At 42.8% G+C, this 8,157-nt stretch overlaps 2 pseudogenes; both read right to left on the bottom strand.

Moving 5' to 3' along the window:
* Positions 1-1,075: 1,075 nt before the first annotated feature.
* On the bottom strand, positions 1,076-2,242 carry LOC146862019 (glutathione peroxidase 1-like; annotated as a pseudogene).
* A 3,977-nt stretch (positions 2,243-6,219) lies between these two features.
* Positions 6,220-7,380, bottom strand: LOC146862018 (glutathione peroxidase 1-like; annotated as a pseudogene).
* Positions 7,381-8,157: the final 777 nt, after the last annotated feature.

The raw sequence follows: 8,157 nt of genomic DNA, 5'->3' as shown, positions 1-8,157 counted from the left end.
TTGCCATAAAATCATCAATGCCATTTACAGCTCTTGCTCTGCCTACACTGTCATTGTCTGGTAGCCATTAATAGGATTTCTTACAAAACACATCGAGTGCTCTTCCATAAAATATTTTAAAAGAACACCATCATAAGTAGAATATCCATGAACAATAACATCCAAAAGCAGCGAGCACAACAAACAAAATCTCTTAAACGGATATCGTCACAGCAAACTTGTAGAGAGGTGCCAATATAGTCATCACATCAACAGTTTATGTCGGTGCATTAACATGGGCGCCCTCAGCCTGGCCATCTTTGCCACATACCCAGTGTGCAAAAAAGCAACAATACACTTAATGGCTGTAGGAATCTACCAAGGGGCAGACATACCTACCACAAAATGCCCAGACCACTTTATAAAGACTCCCCTACAAGAACATAAACATTCAGGAGTTTAAAAATCAAGAAGACTTTACTGCATGGTCAGATGATTTTAGAAAGATCTACCCAAAAAATAAATATATAAATCTCTTAAATGCAAATAGAAAACCTTTGTCCAACAAAACATTTCAGATTATGGTGAAGTCTGCCAATGTTGGCCGGGCTTGAGTGACGCAAGGAGCCTCATAGAGGGTTTTGGTAGTTCAAAGTAGCATGGTGGCCACGGTCATATTCTGCTCAGCTAGAATTTCCTCCATTCATATAACAGAGCTAGCAATTTCCTTGCTTTCATGCCTACATCTACATTGCTTCGTTCCCTCCAATGCATCGACTTGTTCAGAGAAGTCATTCTTGTGGCCACTTCAAATTCAGCACCAATATCAGCAATCAATTAACAAAAGTTAATGACGTAGCCGTATGGAAAACCATGGGTTTCACGAATACCCACATGTTGATGTGACAGCAAGGACTAAATATGCACCTCTAGGCTAGGGAGAGCCTCATTTTTCTATCAGCACATGTGAATATCCTACTACCTAAGCTCATTCTGCTAGTTTTGGTAGCCTTCCATTAATTAGGACTGCATACAACAATCCACCAGGCACTCACATGAACTGTACACTACTCCAATCTACACAACACGTGGTACTTTAGAAGCTGGTTATTTGCGATGATTTCAGCAGATCTTCAATGTCAGTTTGGATATCGATGGTTTCAAAGCGCCTGCCCGTCTGGGCCCACAGGGAACTTCTCAAAATTCCAAGAGATGTCATTCCTGCGGACTGGACACACCAGGTGATGGACTTGGGGACATTCATCAAGGAAACCGAGTCATCACTTGGGTAAGGGAGCTGATCCTTCAAAAGGGTGAAGATGGATGTTCCTTTTCACCGTTCACATCGGACTTCTCAAACAAAGCAGGGTTCATACCCTTTACCCCAGGGCACGAGTCGCGGTTACACACAGGTACACGGCGTCCACCCACTATTTTAACAGGGTGGACGCCGTCCCCCCTGGCAAGACGTTGGGCCCCAGAGAAATATGCTGAGCTTGTCCTTGTGTAAGACACCGGGGCACGTTTAGCAGCGCCTGCACGTTGTCTGCTTTCCATTTCCAGCAGCAACGTGCAGGCAGCGAGGGGTGATTTTTTATTTTTTTTACCTCCAGCCAGGACTAAGGTAAGGGGCCATTAGGCCTCCTTTTCTTTGAATATCTTGACTGGAAGCGGCCTGGAACCTCACACAAATGTAAATGCCACAGAGGGAAACAAGGCACACAGCTTGCTATCTCTTCACAGGTACTTAAGAGATGCATGCTTTTGCCTTTGTTCTGTCCCTGTATATAATTGCAAACTCCGTAAGACTCAGATGGGGTGGTCTGTACCAGTATTTACACAAATAATTTAAATAGCACTATTTTATTTCTTTTATAGTGCTACGTCGTGACGTTATGTGCTGTTATGGCACGCATTATGATGTCACTTGCATAGTGTCTAACTTGGTCAGTCCCCCAAACTTCTTTTTATAGGCCTTGTGCCCTGCTTTACCCAGACGAACGTACTTCAAGCTGTTCAGGATCTCCTTGTTACTGGTGTTCTGATGCCCAAACTGGTTGCACAGGAAGCCCAGTACCACCAGCCCGAGATCCCCAAAGGTTCGCTGGAGCTTGTGCACCTGGGTGTAATCCTATACCGTAATGCCTCAGAGCAACGCCACTTTTTCGATGAGTACCATCTTGCCCTTGAAAGCGTTGAAGCTGAGTTTCTCTCCAGAAGCAAGCACCTGCGCAGACATATCGTAGAAATGTTTTACAGCCATGATTTATGTTTTTTAGAGTTTTATGTAGCGCAAACTAGACCCGAGACTTTGAATATCAGAGCGCTTTACATGAGCACCAGTTTTGTTACAGATGTACACATTCGTTTTTGTTAGGCATGGGGAGATTAGGGGCCAGATGTACGACCCATTTTTGCATGCGCAAACGGGTTTGCGAACCCGTTTGAGCATTCAAAAAACCTATTGGGCCATGTACATAGCCTATTTAGCAAGTCGCACATTTTTTGCGACTCGCTAAATAGATTTTGCAACTCCCTTTATGGAAGGGGCGTTCCCTTCAAAATAGCGAGTCTCAAAACCATGTACAAATGTTTTACAACCGCAATTGCAGTCGCAAAACACTCACAATTACCACCTACTTCAAGTAGGTGGTAATGCATTCGCAAATTGTAAGGGGTCCCCGGGGGACCCCTTCTCCTTTGCAAACACATGCAAATTCTTTTTTTAAGTGCAGGCAGTGATCCCAGGGACCACTGCCTGACCTTAAAAAATGAAACAAAAATGTTTCTTTTTTTTTAATGTACCCCGTTTTCCTTAAAGGAAAATGGGCTGCATTAAAAAAAAAACCTGCTTTATTGAAAAGCAGTCCCAGACATGGTGGTCTGCTGAGCCCAGCAGGCCACCATCCCTGGGAGGGCTGGTATTCCCAATGGACTCGCAAATTGCGAGAGGCTCATTAATATTAATGAGCCTTGCAATTTGCGACCCCATTGGGAATCGTAAACAGTGTCAAACACATTGTTGTACATTTAATTTAGCGCCTCACAATTTGCGACTCGCAATGTGTCACAAATTGCAAGGCGCTAAATGAAATGGTCGTACATCTGGCCCTAAGTGATTTGCCCAGAATCACAGGATGTTAAGCGTCGTTGCCGAGAAATGATCCACCTCAGAACAGGCTACAGGTTCAAATGGCAGGAGAATGATTCACAGTTAATGTGATTTGAAATAATCTGTACAAACCTACTTTTACCTCTCATGCAACTATAAGATTCACCGACCAGAGAAGAATAATAAATTGAAGAGCTCAGAGCCTTTCTCACCTTTCAGAAGTTAGTACAATGTGTAAGTGACCAGCCTTATCAGAGGTTTTTGCGGGTCCCAGGTTATAAAACAACGCGGGCCCCTCCAGTTTTGAGCTTATTGCAGCCGCACCCGAGTACTTCACAGATCTTTAAAAGACCATTCACCTGTTAACGAGTCCTTGTTGTTTTTTCACCGCTTTACCTCCACTCTGCCTATTGCTGGAAGAATTAGCCCCCCCCAAAATGTTTAGTAGCCCCCCCCCCCCCCGCGCCCCCAGAAATTTGGCTCTAATCGCACCTCTGGGCCCCATACAATATTCAAAGGCAGGCTAGTAGAATGGGTATTCATATATATATGTTTTCCAATACAATTCATATTCAGTATCTTACAAGCAATAACTAGACGAAGACATGGCTGATGAAACGATTAAAGAACGGGAAGCAGCAGCTGCAGATTTATTTGAAAATTTACCCACAATTCCTAACAATGGAAGCACTCAACCTACATCAATTAATCAACCGGAGAGTGAAGTCAAGTCACTTTTAAAGAGATTAGAGAAACTAATGAAGTCAGAGATGACTAAATGGTGGGAGCAGAAATCATTAGAAAAATATGCAGAAGTCAATAGGGTGCCACGAGGACTGCGGATTTTACTAGCCATCAATGCCATCCCCTCCCTCTGCAACCGTAATGGTCATTGGAGCAGTTTACTTTTGGCTCCACCCTTATATTTCACAGATTTATTATGATAATGTGCAGTCAGCACTCTGTACACTCAGTGTGATCTAATAATATTAATAAAGAATGGAGTTTCAAATCTATTTATGAAATGTTCCATGAAAGAACAATAGAAACATATAACGTGTGAATACTACTTAAGATTTCACATGAAATTCTAGTTCCCACCCATAGCTACACAAATGTTTTAAGCTGTAACACTTAGTCAAAAGTTAAGACATATGTAACCAGGATTACTCATATAAAGTGCAATCATATTGCTGTATTGATATGTGACCATGTGTGCACATAATATCCCATTGTCAATTTAGCATGCTCAAAGTCCTTAAGCTCTTGGGATTTTAATGTCTAACTATTAACATGTGAATTGCTTCCTTGCATATTTCTCTCCAATGCAGGTGCAGGCCAAGGATTATTGGTTAGTGAAAAAGGCATTGTGTATTGTAGCGATGGTAGGGTACGGCAACAAGAAGGCGCACTAACGAAGTTGGAGACGGGTTCTCATGGCAGAGAAGGAGAAGCTCAAGTTTGATCGAATGTTCCCAGTTGGAGTGTGGGAGAAACACAGAAAGTTGCCAATTGCTACGGTAGAAGCTGGAAATGTACTGGAGAGGATGGTGTTGGTTACCTTGATCACCTTATGTGTCAATAGGATTTTATGAAGTTCAGACCTCTTTGCTATTCCTTTCATTTTGTGGCTTCATGCTATACAGTCTTTAGACTTGGAGTACTTTTAAGAAAGACTCACTTATAATGACACCTGTACCTTGCTTTCCTTAGACTAATTTTGGGTTTCCTCAAATTGAGCACAGACTAGGGTTAGTTAGATTATTTTAGAGATACTAATAAATAGGCAGAAGAATCAAATTCTGAAATGTAATCTTCAGATCCTTTTTCTCATCTTTTGTATCACAGCAATGGGGTTTCTCATATGTTTCTTGCTGTTTGGACTGAATTTCATTAGGAGATTCGGATTTATTTGGATCCTTTTATATTATACAATATACTTTTCAGACTCATATATCAGCTTGTTTCTGGGTCTGTAATAAAACCCTTTAACCTTATTCAGTAGTCTTAGCCTTACTGTGTGTCTGAGTTGTTACACTGTTAATGTAAATCATTTTATTGCCATAAAATCATCAATGCCATTTACAGCTCTTGCTCTGCCTACACTGTCATTGTCTGGTAGCCATTAATAGGATTTCTTACAAAACACATCGAGTGCTCTTCCATAAAATATTTTAAAAGAACACCGTCATAAGTAGAATATCCATGAACAATAACATCCAAAAGCAGCGAGCACAACAAACAAAATCTCTTAAACGGATATCGTCACAGCAAACTTGTAGAGAGGTGCCAATATAGTCATTTCATCAACAGTTTATGTCGGTGCATTAACATGGGCGCCCTCAGCCTGGCCATCTTTGCCACATACCCAGTGAGCAAAAAAGCAACAATACACTTAATGGCTGTAGGAATCTACCAAGGGGCAGACATACCTACCACCAAATGCCCAGACCACTTTATAAAGACTCCCCTACAAGAACATAAACATTCAGGAGTTGAAGACTTTACTGCATGGTCAGATGATTTTAGAAAGACCTACCCAAAAAATAAATATATAAATCTCTTAAATACAAATAGAAAACCTTTGTCCAACAACAAATTTCAGATTATGGTGAAGACTGCCAACGTTGGCTGACCTTGAGTGACGTAAGGAGCCTCACAGAGGGTTTTGGTAGTTCAAAGTAGCGTGGTGGCCATGGTCATATTCTGCTCAGCTAAAGAAGCATTTTCTCCATTCATATAACAGAGCTAGCAATTTCCTTGCTTTCATGCCTACATCTACATTGCTTCGTTCCCTCCAATGCATCGACTTCTTCAGAGAAGTCATTGTTGTGGCCACTTCAAATTCAGCACCAATATCAGCAATCGATTAACAAAAGTTAATGATGTAGCCGTATGGAAAACCATGGGTTTCAAGAATACGCACATGTTGATGTGACAGCAAGGACTAAATATGCACCTCTAGGCTAGGGAGAGCCTCATTTTTCTATCAGCACATGTGAATTTCTTACTACCTAAGCTCATTCTGCTAGTTTTGGTAGCCTTTCATTAATTAGGACTGCATACAACAATCCACCAGGCACTCACATGAACTGTACACTACTCCAATCTACACAACACGTGGTACTTTAGAAGCTGGTTATTTGCGATGATTTCAGCAGATCTTCAATGTCTGTTTGGATATCGATGGTTTCAAAGCGCCTGCCCGTCTGGGCCCACAGGGAATTTCTCAAAATTCTAAGAGATGTCATTCCTGCAGACTGAAGACACCAGTTGATGGACTTGGGGTCATTCATCAAGGAAACTGAGTCATCACTTGGGTAAGGGAGCTGCTCCTTCAAAAGGGTGAAGATGGATGTTCCTTTTCACCGTTCACATCGGACTTCTCAAACAAAGCAGGGTTCATACCCTTTACCCCAGGGCACGAGTCGCGGGTACACGCAGGTACAAGGCGTCCACCCACTATTTTCATAGGGAGGACGCTGTCCCCCCTGCCAAAAAGTTGGGCCCAACAGACATATGCTGAACTTGTCCTGGTGTAAGACACCGGGAAGCGTTCAGCAGCACCTGCACGTAGTCTGCTTTCCATTTCCAGCAGCAATGTGCAAGCAGCGAGGGGTGTGTTTTTATTTTTACCTTCCAGCCAGGCCGAAGTTAAGGGGCCATTAGGCCTCCTTTTCTTTGAATATCTTGACAGGAGGCAGCCCGGAACCTCACACAAATGTAAATGCCACAGAGGGAAACAAGGCACACAGCTTGCTATCTCACAGGTACTTAAGAGATGCATGCTTTTGCCTTTGTTCTGTCCCTGTATATAATTGCAAACTCTGTATGACTCAGATGGGGTGGTCTGTACCAGTATTTACGCAAATAATTTAAATAGCACTTTTTTATTTCTTTTATAGTGCTACGTCGTGACGTCATGTGCAGTGATGGCACACATTATGATGTCACTTACCTAGTGCCTAACTTGGTCAGTCCCCCAACTTCTTTTTATAGGCCTCGTTCACTGCTTTACCCGGACAAACGTACTTCAAGCTGTTCAGGATCTCCTCGTTACTGGTGTTCTGATGCCCAAACTGGTTGCACGGGAAGCCCAGTACCACCAGCCCGAGATCCCCAAAGGTTCGCTGGAGCTTGTTCACCTGGGTGTAATCCCATACCGTCCTGCCTCAGAGGAACGCCACGTTCTCGATGAGCACCATCTTGCCCTTGAAAGCGTTGAAGTGGAGTTTCTCTCCAGAAGCAAGCACCTCCGCGGACAAATCATAGAAATGTTTTCCAGCCATGATTTCTTTTTTTTAGAGTTTTATGTAGCGCAAACTAGACCCGAGACTTCGGATATCAGAGTGCTTTACATGAGCACCAGTTTTGTTACAGTTGGAAACATAAATTTTTGTTAGGCACAGGGAGATTAGGGGCCAGATGTATGACCCATTTTTGCATGCGCAAACGGGTTTGCGAACCCGTTTGCGCATGCAAAAACCTATTGGGCCATGGACATAGCCTATTTAGCAAGTCGCACATTTTTTGCGACTCGCTAACTAGGTTTTGCAACTCACTTTATGGAAGGGGTGTTCCCTTCCAAATAGCGAGTCTCAAAACCATGTACAAATGTTTTGCGACCTCAATTGCGGTCGCAAAACACTCGCAGTTACCACCTACTTCAAGTAGGTGATAATGCATTCGCAAATTGGAAGGGGTCCCCACGGGATCCCTTACCCTTTGCAAATACATGCAAATTCTCTTTTTTAAGTGCAGGCAGCGGTCCCACGGACCACTGCCTGCCCTTAAAAAATGAAACGAAAACGTTTCATTTTATTTTTTTAATGCATTCCGTTTTTCTTTAAGGAAAACAGGCTGCATTAAAAAAACTGCTTTATTGAAAAGTAGTCACAGACATGGTGCTCTGCTGAGCCCAGCAGGCCACCATCCCTGGGAGGGCTGGTATTCCCAATGGGCTCGCAAATTACGAGAGGCTCTTTAATACTAATGAGCCTTGCAATTTGCGACCCCATTTGGAATCGCAAACAGTGTCAAACACACTGTTGTACATTTCATTTAGC

The sequence above is a fragment of the Triturus cristatus genome, chromosome 2_2, assembly GCF_964204655.1.
Source record: "Triturus cristatus chromosome 2_2, aTriCri1.1, whole genome shotgun sequence".
Classification (NCBI taxonomy): domain Eukaryota; kingdom Metazoa; phylum Chordata; class Amphibia; order Caudata; family Salamandridae; genus Triturus; species Triturus cristatus.
The sequence above is the reverse complement of the archived record's forward strand: the minus strand, read 5'-3'. Positions and strand labels throughout refer to the sequence as shown.